A 13578-nucleotide genomic window follows, 5' to 3' on the forward strand; every position below is an offset into this window, starting at 1 on the left:
GTGGGTAAAAATATCAAGAGAAGTACATTATTCTCTTAAAGCAGTAAAATTTTTTAAAGAGGTTTTATTTATTTATTCATGAGGACACAGAGAGAGGGAGGCAGAGACACAGACAGAGGGAGAAGCAGGCTCCCCATGGGGAGCCTGATATGCAGAACTGGATCCCAGGGCCCTGGGATCTTGAAAGCAGCAAATTTTTAGAAATTTGAATAGGAGTATCTTTATTCATGCTAAGGTTCCTAAAGTCATTAGTCATGGTTTCACCTTTAGTAGAAATGAAAATAATTCAATTTTCTTGAATTAACAGTTTTAGAAATAAGTATAATTTCTTTCTTTCTTTGACAGTTTAACCTATTGTTGAAATGGAAATCCACACAGCCAATGAATTTAACACATAACAGCTTATTCTGGTATCAGTGAACCAGAACTTGACTTGAGGTTTAAAAATGGCCTACCTTGAAGTCATTAAAATAAGGTTACAGACATGAGAATAAAATTTGGAAGATGATTCAAAATGACTTTGCAGGGAGGGGGGAAATAAAGCTATTTGGGGAATGGGAAATCTCTCATATTAGATTATGAACATTGTGGGCAGCTGGCCATTTTTTCAAGTTGAGTCATCATGCTGAGGTACTTGGCCTTGTGAATTTGATAATTCTGTGCTCTGTGTTGTAACTAACTACCTCAGTTGAAGCAAAGGCATATTTTGATCGTGTATCTTCCTTTGAGTCTCCTTCAGCTGAGTAGGAGGAGGTGGTGGAAGTGGTGTTGGTGGATCTGTCTTTCAGGCGGTGATGGAAGCTGACTCTTGTGTGCATCCCATGTTGTGTCAGTAGAAAAAACTATCAGACCCTAAACCTTCATTAAGTACAGCTAAGCGTGTAGTAACATTCATGGAAAAAATGGCACATGGGAAGAAATCAGACTGTCATTTGTGAGATGTGGCTTAGAGAGGAATTACTTGATCCTGTGGTGAAGTCTCAGGACTTTGGTGGGAGATTAGGAGGTTTGTGGGGAATGAAGAGGGTAGTGGCTTTGGAAAGGGTGTCTGGTATTCACATGTTATCGCGGCACTGAGCTGCTCATGCTGAGCTGGCCCTTTGCCTTTCAGCTGAGCGCATTGACTTAGTCCTCAATTTGTGGCCTGCCATGGGCAAAAAGGGTTTTCTGGTTTCATCCTTCTCCCAGTTTGTGCACATTACCAAACCACAACTTAAACTCACCACAATCAGCAGCCGCCACTCAAGGGAGGCTTCCGCTGGGAAAATTGGGAAGTTATGTGTCGAAAATTAGGAAAGTCGCCCAAAGAACCCAGTAACTGTAGAGGAATAATGTCTACCTGGACTGTATTTCTGTTTCTTATGGTGACACCTCTAGTTTGAGGAAACAGCAAATATACATAGGACTCTAGAGTCCGTTTAATTTCTAGGTGTTTCAGTTATTAGCAGAATAGCCTTGGGCAAGTTTTCTCCTGAAAATGGGGATAATAATAATATCCAATAATAATATCCAACATTGTGAGGATGAAATCTATGTATCATATTGAGAGCACCTTTTGGACATATAAACAAATGCCCAATGACTATTAGCCTTACTGTTATTTTTATTACTATTTCTTCTACCAGATATTTGTTGATGAGGGATATAGTGATATGTAAACATACACGATGTATTAGGCACTAGTGCTTTATGTGACTAATTGCATTTTTTCTCAGTAGGATTTTTTCAAGTGTAGGGATCAATTTGATAGGTACTGCAGTGTTTTGTATACTCAGCACGTGTTTGATTTTCAGAAATTTGGATTCTAGGTGGATACATAATGCATTCACTTGGTAATATGTGACAAAAAGGACCAACATAAGAAACAAGAATTGAACAAAATTTGAAACTATTTTTCAGGGTTTATTTTGTTTTGTTTTGGTAAAGTATTGTCTTAATCCTATAGTTGTGTCTTTAATGCCACAGAGTCTCTTTGCATATAGTAGATTATCAGTCAACATTTACTGAATTCTGTTTGTTGAACAGGCTGTCATTTTAGAATCTGAGAACTCTAAAGGAGGAAAGTTGATAAGCTAGCAGTATCGAATCATGTAAAATCTCATGGAATTAAAAAAAATAGCTTGAGTTTTAAAAATATTAGTAAGTTAGCAGAGAACTGGAGACATTTTCTGAACTCACCAACTTTGGTTCACTAGTCTTTTGAGAGTAGCCTGCTGTTTTACAACCATGTGACTTTGACCCTCCTGATAACTAATTAAACAGAGGCTAAAAGTCTCAAAATGTCCTTCCTGCAGACTTATAATAATAGTGAGCAGTTTTTCTGCCTTTATTATAAAGGTCCAAGAAGTATCCATATGCATATACACATTGTGTGGACACATAATTAAAGCTAGAAAGCCTGGGCATTTCGTGAACAAGCTCTGTGACTGTAATGAGTGCCACCAGCCTGTGTCAGCATTGTGGAATTCATTTTTCCCCTCTGAATGATCTCTGGGCAGAGGCAACGTTGGATTCAGTTGAAGCTTAGAATTACGGAACAGTCTTCACTGCCAATAATGATTACAGGATAGTACAGCAGGCCTAATGTGTCTCTCAATCTGAGCTTAAAGTTGTGGAATACCTAAAAGAGAAAAATCCAGTGACCTCATTATGCAATATTTGGCAGCTGTGGACATAGGATTTTAGCTGGGACTTTAATAAAGAACAAAAAAAAAGGACAAAGACAACACGGGTCTTGTGAGATCTAGGTGTACTTCTGTACCTTTATCCGTCAAGTGTTTTGTATATTCCTGCTATGAGCAAATTCGTCTTATCCATGGTTTCCCACTGTACCTGCCTCCCTCGCTGTCCCTCCCTCTCCCTCCCTCTTGGTCAGCCCTTGGAACTTGCAGAGACTGTGGATTTGGGCTCAGTTTTCACAGTTTAGTGGGTTTCGTGCTATGGTGTCTGCCATGGAAGCATATAAAATGTTTTTTTTGTTTTGTTTTGTTTTTTAAATATGTCATTTGTGTAAGAGATGCATAGCCTCTTAAAGAAAGAGAAGGAACCCAATTTAAATTGTTTTGTTTTCATTTTGTATACACATATGCTTTGATAAAGACTATAAATCCGTGTCAAAATTATGCCATCGCAAATGGGAAAATGTTGGCTTTGCTCATGCTTTTACAAAGTAGGTTTCCGTATGGTGGGGAGTTTTTTGGTTTTTTTGTGTGTGTTTTGTGGGGTTTTTTGCTTCCACAAAATTAAGTGCGTCTCTTTCCGTTAGCAGAAAGCATTGTGGGCCTGGGTGTCATGGAGAAGCTGAGGTGAGTGAGATTTCATAGAGCCCCCCCCCCCCCCCCCCACGTTCTCACTTGTATTCCAAAATTGCTTTGTAGTTAGCTTTTCAAACAGCTTCAAAAAGAAAAACAAAGGAAAGTTGTGGTACCAAGTCTCGGTCCTGCGGGCAGTAGGCTTCCTGGCTCCGCGCGAGCCGGGCTGGAGACCCCTCCGGGCCCAGGGCTGCCCTCTGCCCTGCGAGGCGGCGGCCGGCGACATTTCAGGAGGCGCTTGGCAGCCATTTTAGATCCTGCCCGCGCAGAGAGCTCCTGGCTGCCAAAAACTGCAGCCGCTCCGTGCCAAGACACTCTTGGCAGTGCAGATAAACTTTGTAGAGATACACAGTCCAGAAATATCTTATAATTACAAAGCACAGGGGGCAGAATGTTTTTACAATACAGCTGTGCTAATGTAAACATTTAATTTGGCAGCCTTCTCCACCCACTTTTCAATTAACCGGGTTTATGCAGATACTTTAGGTCTGTAATAAACTTTATTGCTACTTCTCTTAGAGTACAGTTTATGAAACACAGATTTGAGGGGCTTTTTTGGGGGGTTTTCTACCCAGTTAGGAAAGCACATTGTGCATGTTAGGTTGCCATGAAGGGGAAGTGTAGCTCTCTGTCTCAAAAACGCCACAGGCCTGGCTTAACTGAAACAATCACTCTAGGGGGGAACAAAACCCGAGGGGGCTGTCTCCTTTGGCTTCTAAAGCCTGCAAGAGGATATTAATAGAAAGAGGTAAAATCACTTATATAGCTACAAAAAGACATTTGTGTTGGTGATCATTAAAAAAGATAAATGTCCCCTGCAATGCATGAGACTGTTTCAGAGATAAATTCCTGATAACAGTTCTTACAGATATAATTATAATAATTGTGTGATTGCCATGATAATTATTCTTATAGAGTGAAAGAAATAATTTTCTATCTCAAGTAGCATTCAACTGTTCAGCTCACAAAGCTAGTCAATAGATCCTTTTCAGCTAACCTAAAAATGGTGGAGGTCATAGAGCTTTAAAGCTAAATTTGGGTTTAATTGACATTGTGAAAAGGAATTTTTTCCATGAGGAATATGACATCACATTTCATGATGTCTCCTTAACATGCACATTGCTTACACATTTTTCAGATAGATTAGAGAAACCATGTAAATACCATACCTATGGATAGTTTGGGTATTTTCAAGACTCACAAAAAGATTTTCAATGCCTGTTTCCCTATCTTTCCATTTAGAAATTTTGCGTTGGTTATGGCTTTTAAAAATTAACCCCTTTGCCTCTTGATGGTAGATTTTCATATTAGAAAACCATTTGTCTGTTTTCCCTCAGGACTCCTTTCGAGTCCCTCATGTAGTCTGGCTCCGTCAACATTCAATCTGTGGGGTGTGCCCACAAAGTAATTTTCAGTCTGAAGTTGTGTTTGACTGTTCAGCTCCCAAAGCTAGTCAGTACATCCCTTTTGGCAATCCTGAGCCATGGCAGAGGTTAGAGAATTTTTAAGTGTGGTCTCGTTATTTTATAGTCTTGTTATGTTATGCTGTGATAGTATTTTGCCCTCATATTTCCTTTATGCATTCTCCTTATCACAGCTAAACAATGCATTTGCTGTAGTTTTTATTCTCTCAGATGTTTTACTCATTAAAAGCAAATTTCAAGCAAAAAAAAAAAAAAAAAATTGACCTCACTACTAAATCTGTATTCTGTAGGTGTGTATGCGTGTGTGCAACATGTTGATTTTATTTTCAGAATGCAGTAATTGTGGATACCACTTATTTAAGAATTTTAAACAGAGCCCATTTTACTTGTTAGCAAGTGAGTGAAAGTTGGGGTAGTGCAGATTAAACGACAAGCTACATGAGGACGGGAATAAATCATGTTTTTTTCACCATCGTAGACTGAGTTTTGGTGATGATACGTGAAGTCTTGTAGGGTCTCAGACTTGCTTTCTTTTTTAAAGAAACAAGCAAATGGATAAATCATGTAAGTTCAAGCTAGAATCAGAATATTGAGTGTTAACTATATAAACTGTTAGCTCATTATGAAGCTCTCTTTCAGATTGTTGTTTTTCTTTGGGAAATTAATGCGCTTTGTGTCAGTTTCTTCATGGAGAGAATATCCAACATAGCATTCTGTCTGTTGCTTAAGTGAATCCCAAAATTATTCAGGGTAAATTGTGATACAAGGAGGTCATGGTCTTATGGAGGGAAGTAGTATATAAGTGACCCCCAATCAGAATGCAGTGTTAAGGTTCTATATTGGAGGTATGATGAAGGTGCTGTGGACCTGAGAGGTGGCCTCCTTGAGTGGCAGAAAGTATGGTTCAGAGAAGATGATAAAATTCAAGTGCCTTAAAGATGAATTAGGAATTTGTCTAGCATCAAGGAAGGGATATTCCAGGAGTAGAAACCTTATGGGCCAAAGCATAAAGAACTGCAACTGCACAGCATATTCTAGTAATTTCAAGAAGTATGCTAGAGCTTAGGTGTTGGTCAGTTGGGTACAGATGTAAGAAGGGGTAGAAGATGACAATTTGTCTGATCAATGTAGTGAGAGTTGAGGCTAGACCGGGGCCAGATGACCAAGAGTCTCGCATGCTGTGCTAAGGAAATTGTACACTGTTCCGAGGAATAGAGATCCATCAGGGAAAGAAGAAGGGAAGTGATGTGATTTCCAGTGGTGGTGCATAGGACCGAGTCTGGCCTCTATGGAAAGACTGACTCCCCATCATTCCAGGAGGCCAAGGCCATTGCCAGATGAGACATGTATGTTTACTAAGGGACTGTGCAACAGAGCAGGTAGAGATGGGAGGATGGACTTGAAAGGTAGAGTCTTGGCCAGCAGCTGACTGTGAAGCTTTCAGGAGATGAGGTTTCCAGATGTTTAGGGAACTGAGTGGTTATGGGTGCCATTAATTGGTTTGTGGACAGGAAGAGGCTGAGAGTACGCATGGGTTGGGCACTAGCAAACACAAGGGATTTTGCAGTTAAAAAGACAGGTTAGAGCTAGAAATAGAGATTTGGAGTCGTACCCAAATGAGTAATTATAAACGTGGAGCAGGTTGTAAGGTTCCCTTACTCCGGGAAGGTAAGGAGCCAAGAAGGAGGACCCTTGGGGAGATTGTCTTAGGGCTCATCAATAGGTTGGGTGCTGACAGATGAGAAGGAGATTGTCTTAGAGATTGGAAAGAAAGCCCAGAAAGGGAGGCTCAGAACCAGGAAGAGGTGGTGGCCTAAAGGGTAAGAGAAGGATAACTTTGTAAAGTTAGGGGTGGTTTGTGTCAAGAGTCACCTGGATAGGAGCTGGGGAAGGTTAAGTAAGGCAAGCGGTGGTGTACAGAGATAGTAATTGTGGAGTTAGAACACATCTAGACTTCTTGACTCTGAGAGCTGGTTTGAGGCATGAGGATTATTATTTATTCATTTTATTTATTTATTTTTAAAAGATTTTATTTATTCAAGACACACACACACACACACACACACACACAGAGGCAGAGACACAGGCAGAGGGAGAAGCAGGCTCTGTGCAGGGAGCCCAACGTGGGACTCGATCCTGGGTCTCCAGGATATCAGGCCCTGGGCTGAAGGCGGTGCTAAAGCGCTAAACTGCTGAGCCACGGGGGCTGCCCCTATTTATTCATTTTAAACAGTGATCAGAGAGTATTGAGTTTTGCATTTGCGTTTTCCTCCCCAGCATAAATTTACCAAAACAGATTCAGTCCTACAGGGGTCCTGGGCTGCTTAAAGGATGAATATTCTGCACAGACCTTAAGAAACTTCTGGTAGAGAACAATGGATTATATTATTTGTAATCTCTCCCTTCTCATTCTGAGGAGGAAATTTGCATTTTTTTTCTCCATCTAATTTCACCACTGGTGACTATATTTAAAGAAGCAGAAACCACTCAGAATTTTTAGTGTAAGTTTGGAGGAGGCATGAACAATTTCACAGAAAAGAAAGGGAAATGTGGCCAACCAGTGAGCACACCCCTTTAATTGCTCTTACCAAGCCTTCAGACATGGCCCTAGGGGGAAAATTATGCTCCCCCTCCCTGGATTCACCCTGTTAGCAGCAGCAGTAAGGAGCAATTTATCTGTACAATCCCCTCTGCTCCCCTTCTCCCTGTGTGACTCCCCAGCTTAGCAGTAAAAGACTCAGAAAGTGGTGATATTATGCACGCAGATTATATTAGAAAGTGTGATTGAGCCAGCTAGCTTGTAAGTAAAAACAATAGCTCACTGCAACTGGGTGCAGCTCTGTATCCTCCCTGGGGGTCTCTTCAAGGGTCTTAAAACATTTTTTTAATGCCCAGAGCCTCCAAGCTTGCTGAAGTGCATCCTCAACAGGCAGTGTTAACTTTGGAGTTTCCTCCGAATGAAAGTAAGTGAGCCTGTGGAGTTCTTGCTAGGTAAAATAAAAAATGCAAATGTCTGTGGCCCTCTCAACAAGTAAACTGTCTGTGGGCATAATGGACTCTAGTCCATCTTTACTCTCTCTTCAGCCTTTGCTATCTGAAGATGCTGCTTCACCACTTTCTCAAGGAAGCCCAAATAGGAGCAAATTTAGTTTCTGAAAGTAAAGTCGGACCTTGTTTAAGTTAATTAGGGTCTGGCAAAGGATTTAACTTTATCAGGCATTTAAAGTGGAAGGATGTACGTACACTGCAGCCGGCTGCGACTTGCCAATTAGCTGGGCTTTCCCCACTGTTTCTGGTTTGGCAGGGATGAGGTGGTTCACCCTGCCGCACTGCTGCCTGCCAAGGACACATGGCCAGCTCCCGGCTTCCTGTCTTCCTCTTTGTGTCCTGGCCTAGGCTTCCAGGGAACTGCCAAGACACCATTGCCAAAAATCTTCCTTCGGAAAGGTCAAGTAACCTCAAGTCACCTGTGCCAATGTTTGTGTTTTCTTTTTAATCCTTATGTGTTCGGCTTGGAGAAAAGTGTACAACTGAACATGCAGAGAGTGGAACCTGGGGTCACTTTGGATCCCTTGGATAAAACAAGAGAACCCAAGGAATCCCTTGGCCAGTCAGGGTATGATGTTTCTAGTAGAATTCTATTTAAAGCTCTGCAAAGTGTGATAGAGTTCAGAATGGTTCAATGTGGATTTGGATTTGGTTTGCTTTTTAGGATTCACTATACACATGTGATTTTTGGCTGAAGCTGACTCCTGGTGCATCACATGGCAGGGAGAGAGAGAGTAGTAGAAACTGGTCTTGGCTTATGGGCTGCATTTTTGTTTGTTTGTTTGTTATTTTAAGACTTTATAGCTACATCCTACTTTTTGCTTTCTAATTTGGTGTCTGCAACCAAGCGTCCTGGTAAGCAACCTGAGGACAGTGCAGAAGAGAGTTACCTGGGGTGCCTTTTGAGTTACCGGGTTGCCTTTGCCATTCTCTTGGCCCCAGTATGACTGTCTGGCACAGCCCTTGAGTGTGGGTTGAAAAATCTAAATTTTTAACAAGCATCTTGAATGATTCTGAAACTCACTAAAATTTGTGGACTGAATGTGTCACTGAATGTGAAATGAAAATAAGGTAAGGAGCATTTATTGTCACCACATGGCACATTGTCCCACAAGTCTCCTGTAATTGACCTTTTTAGAGACCTAGAGCTTAATCGGACTCTTCAGATTGCATGCAAACCAACAACAATGACGAACACCTTTCAGAAGGTTTATTTTATTTTATTTTATTTTTTTCATTTTTATTTATTTATGATAGTCACAGGGAGAGAAAGAGAGAGGCAGAGACATAGGCAGAGGGAGAAGCAGGCTCCATGCACCGGGAGCCCGATGTGGGATTCGATCCCAGGTCTCCAGGATCGCGCCCTGGGCCAAAGGCAGGCGCCAAACCGCTGCGCCACCCAGGGATCCCTTTCAGAAGGTTTAAATTAAAAGATACTAATAATATAAGAAAACTTTATCTAAATAGTTGTCCCCTCTCTGAACCTTAAATTTTAAGATTTTTAAAATTTTTTTAAATTTTTTTTAAATTTTTCAAAAAATTTATTTATTTATGATAGTCAGAGAGAGAGAGAGAGAGAGAGAGAGAGAGAGGCAGATGCAGAGGCAGAGGGAGAAGCAGGCTCCATGCACTGGGAGCCCGATGTGGGACTCGATCCCGGGTCTTCAGGATCGCGCCCCGGGCCAAAGGCAGGCGCCAAACCGCTGCATCACCCAGGGATCCCAAATTTTAAGATTTTTTAATAAGGCTTGTTCAGTGACACATAGAGTCACCAGGAGTTGTGTACTAAACAAATCTGGAGGGCTTGCTCCCTGTAGCCCGCACTGTGAACATCGTTTCATGGAGGTGCATGGTGTGACAGGCCCAGTGATACCTCTCATTAAAGGAAAGTTCAGTGTCTCCCAACATTTCATAATGCAAAACAATTTGCTTCTCTACCTTGAAAAAATACCATGTGAGGAATATGGAGCCCTTAAAGTGCCTAACACTGAGCCACATGCTAATGTTCGTGGTTGCTAGCATTTAACAGGAGACTGCATGTTCTGCCTGTAGACTCATTGCCCTGTTGGGGAGGAATAAATATCTCTTCCTTCAAGGTCCTTCTAGCTGGACTAAGAACCAAATTGACATGAGGCAGATTAACAGTAGAAAAATAAAATTTAATAGCACACCTATGAGGAATCCAACAGATGTGGAAATTCCAAAAATGTTTAGCAACACGATGCTTGTATGAGCTAATAAGGAGAGGGGTAGGGTGATAAGGATACAAAAGAGAGAAGGACCATCAGCAGGAAGGTGAAAGGGGATGTTTGGAAAGCAAAAGTTGCCCAATTATACAGGTACGTTTTTTAGGTAAAGAGAATCTCTGTTAATAGCCCTCTTCCTGATACATGCAGGCAGTTGAGGGAGAGGTACAGAGTTTTTCCTCAATCTGGTGGGCTTTGATTTAACTCAAAAATACTGAGTTGTGTACTCAAAAATATTGCTCATGCCAAAGTGACCCATCTGAGGGGTGGCCTGCCGTTGGCCCCAACAGCCCTAATACTCCCTTTTGGCTTTTCATGGAAAATTGTCTTTAGTATATATACTTCCTAAGCTCAGTTTGATTTGTGCCTTTTATATCTTGTAATATGTTATTTTTAAATGATGATAAGAATGGGATAGCCTGGGCAGCCCTGATGGCTCAGGAGTTTAGCACTGCCTTCAGCCCAGGGCCTGATCCTGGAGACCTGGGATCTAGTCCCAGGTCACATGGAGCCTGCTTCTCCCTCTGCCTAAGTCTCTGCCCCTTTCTCTCTGTCTGTCCCTCTCTCTCTCTCTCTCTGTCACTCATGAATAAATAAATAAAATCTTAAAACAAAAAAACAAAAAAACAAAAAAAGAAAGAATGGGATAGCCTTGAACCTTTTTTTGGTTTTTGGTTGGTAGCATTCCTAAAGATGGGCCCAGATTGCCTTTGTGATTTTACCATTTCTTTTCCTAAATTACTTCCAAAATTTGGTGGAAAGCTGCAGCCTCAGGACACCTCTGCCTCTCTGACACGACTAACAAACACTACACTAATTTGGAACATATGTTCTGTCAAAGTTTACCTATAGCCTTGGGTTCCAAATTTGCAACTTCAGCATCTTCCATTGAAAAGAAACAGCATTTTTTTTTTCTTGAACTCCCCCCTTGCCTCCCCTTGAACCATAGTCTTTTATAACAGTAATAAGGAAATGTGGTTATGGGTATAATTGCCATGAGGCAATTGTACCCTTGAGGACGGGCAGAATTTTCTTTTTTGTAGTGTGAGGACTGGGCTCTATCAAGAAACTCCATTTGCAAATAACTCAATTAGAATAATAACAATGTCTTTATTTTTATGGCAACTTTCCCTATAGAGATCAAAGCACGTTAGAAACATCCTATCAGATTCATTGTTCTAATACCCGGTGGACTGGAATAAAAAAAGTTTTATTATAGCTCGTTTGAGATAGGCGATTGAGGCCGAAAGAGGTTAAATGACATCCCAGAGGTCACAAAGAAACTCAGTAGGGGAACTGCAACGAAAAATCAAGGTTTCCTGTTACTCTGCAAGTTATCAAGCTACATTCTTTCCTGGCCATTGTAAAGGATGAGAATAAAGTACAAGCTCTCTTTTAGGATTGCAAAATAATGTAGGTGAAAGTGCTTTGAAAATTGTAAAGGTATTGTTGCTATCTTTATCACTTAGTACAAATGGAAGGTAAGAAAGAGCCTTATTGTCAGTGTCTCCTTATTCTAATGGCCATGACATGGATTTGCAAATTCGGGTTGATTAGGCCCAAATGATCAGTTTTCTTGATCATTAATGAAGGACTAATGAAAAATCACATTTATAACTCTAAATAAAATAACACACTTAAGCACCTTATGGCTCCTTACAATTCTTAAAGAATTCTAGGAGGTTGAAAGCAAACTGGGAACAGATTGAGAAGCCAAAGATCAAAGTTGCTTTGGTTAAATAAACTGCCAAACACAAAACTTAACCAAGCACTCTGATTTTCTTTCTTCTTTTCTTTTCTCTTTTTTAAAGTTTTCACTTTGGACTCCATAGTTCTCCGGGTGGGTGTGATGTTGTGATGTATTGAGGCCCCCCCCCCTTTTTTTCTGGGTGTATGAGATGTGGGAGTAAAATTGCTACTAATCTTCCAACCTGATTTCAGGGAGCCTTGGAGGATGCATTCTCTGGGGAGGAGACACAATTAACTTGATGTTCTTAATTACTGTTGTTTGCTTTGTGATTAAAGGTGGTGTATTTTGGTGGAGAGCTGTTGGCTCCCCAAGTGTCCAGTGTGCTGGTGTTGGGGAACATCCAGAGTGATGGCATTCCCTCCTTTGAAGAAGAATCCCCTTTCCAGTAACTGGGATCTGAAAAATCAGAAATGCCCACAATTTTATCTGACCTTGCCTTTTAACAGAAAAATGAGCTGTTAGGCAAAGCACAAATACACAGGGCTGTAAAGCTGTCTCTGATGTTCAGAGTTCTAGAGTAAGTTCATATTCCTTCCCTTTAACTCAAGTAAACGAAGTGATCTTCCCATTTATCATCCATCTTCCCTGTCAGTCTCCTGGGAAGAGTAATGGCCTTGAGACCTCATCTCATCATCAGTGCACTTCTTGTTGTGTCTTAATGCTTAATGAATGTTAAACTGAGAACGAATCAGCTTAAAGATAAACAGGTGAACAGAAAATAAAGCTCAACCAACCTGAACCTGTGTGTAAAATAACATGGGAAGAAAACCTCCATCTTGTAAGAGTGCTTTGAGCCCCACTAAATGGGGCAAAAGTGGGCTGAGGAGACAAGTGCTATTCTCTTCCAGTCGAATGAATTATACCAGCTAGTTTATTCTAGTTTTGATCATTGCTGGGTGATATTAATTAGAGAACATTCAGTTATTGCTTTCTTACTGCAAATGTATTTTTTTAAAGGAAAGTTTTCTTAACCATTCCCCTTTTCCTTTCAAATGGCCTCGCTGGATTCCAGGGCTCTTTTCTCCCCCCTTTGTGGTGTCTTTTGTATTTTGGTTTTCAGGGCATGGCATGAGGTACATATCCATAATGCCACAAAGGATTCCAGCCCAGTGAAAAAAGAAAGCTGAGCAGTGTTGTCACTTTAACAACACACCGGTCACTTTGAATGGGAGCCTAATGTGAGGAGGAAGCTTTGGCTTGGAATCTAGATGGGGGTATCCTAAACTTCGTATTCAAGTTGTGTGTGAAACCTGACTTCATTGCAGTCATGGAGATTGCCATTGAGTAAACAAGTCTACATAAACAAGAATGATGGAGCAGCATAGTAAAGTCTTCCTATTTATAGTTTATTATTTCCAAGCAAAAATAAAAGTTCTCATTTTGAGGGAAAATTACTTCTCTGGTTCATATCCTTTCAAAATTAACTAGATTTTTATCCTATCTTTCCTTCATTAAAGTATTCCTTAGATGTAGATTTTATGTCCTTGAGTTCCTTAGATAGAGGGAAGTATAGTTTTTTTTGTTAAAAAAAATCTAATATTCAGTCCACAAGATGTAGAATGACAAGCATAATTTTCCTATAAAGAGCTGTGGCTCTTTATTTCATTTTTAAAACCGTGTCACAGGCAGGAGAAGGACTGGGACCCCTCTGGTAGGTACAGCTATGCAGGTCGGTGATGGAAACTATAACATCAAACCTTGCTTCTGCCTCAGTCGGTGGTGCTGAACATCCTTCACCTCTTCCAGCAGTTGAAACGTATCTATGAAGGAAACTAATGGTTTCAGTCCAGTTCTTGGGC

General features: G+C 40.8%; 1 protein-coding gene across 18 annotated transcripts in view; it reads left to right on the plus strand.

Annotated features, from left to right (window-relative positions):
* NFIB (nuclear factor I B) overlaps nucleotides 1-13578 on the plus strand; it is a 438092-nt gene that overhangs the window by 308054 nt on the left and 116460 nt on the right. The window lies entirely within an intron of this gene.

The sequence above is a fragment of the Vulpes vulpes genome, chromosome 12 (assembly GCF_048418805.1).
Source record: "Vulpes vulpes isolate BD-2025 chromosome 12, VulVul3, whole genome shotgun sequence".
In the NCBI taxonomy this organism is placed as follows: Eukaryota; Metazoa; Chordata; class Mammalia; order Carnivora; family Canidae; genus Vulpes; species Vulpes vulpes.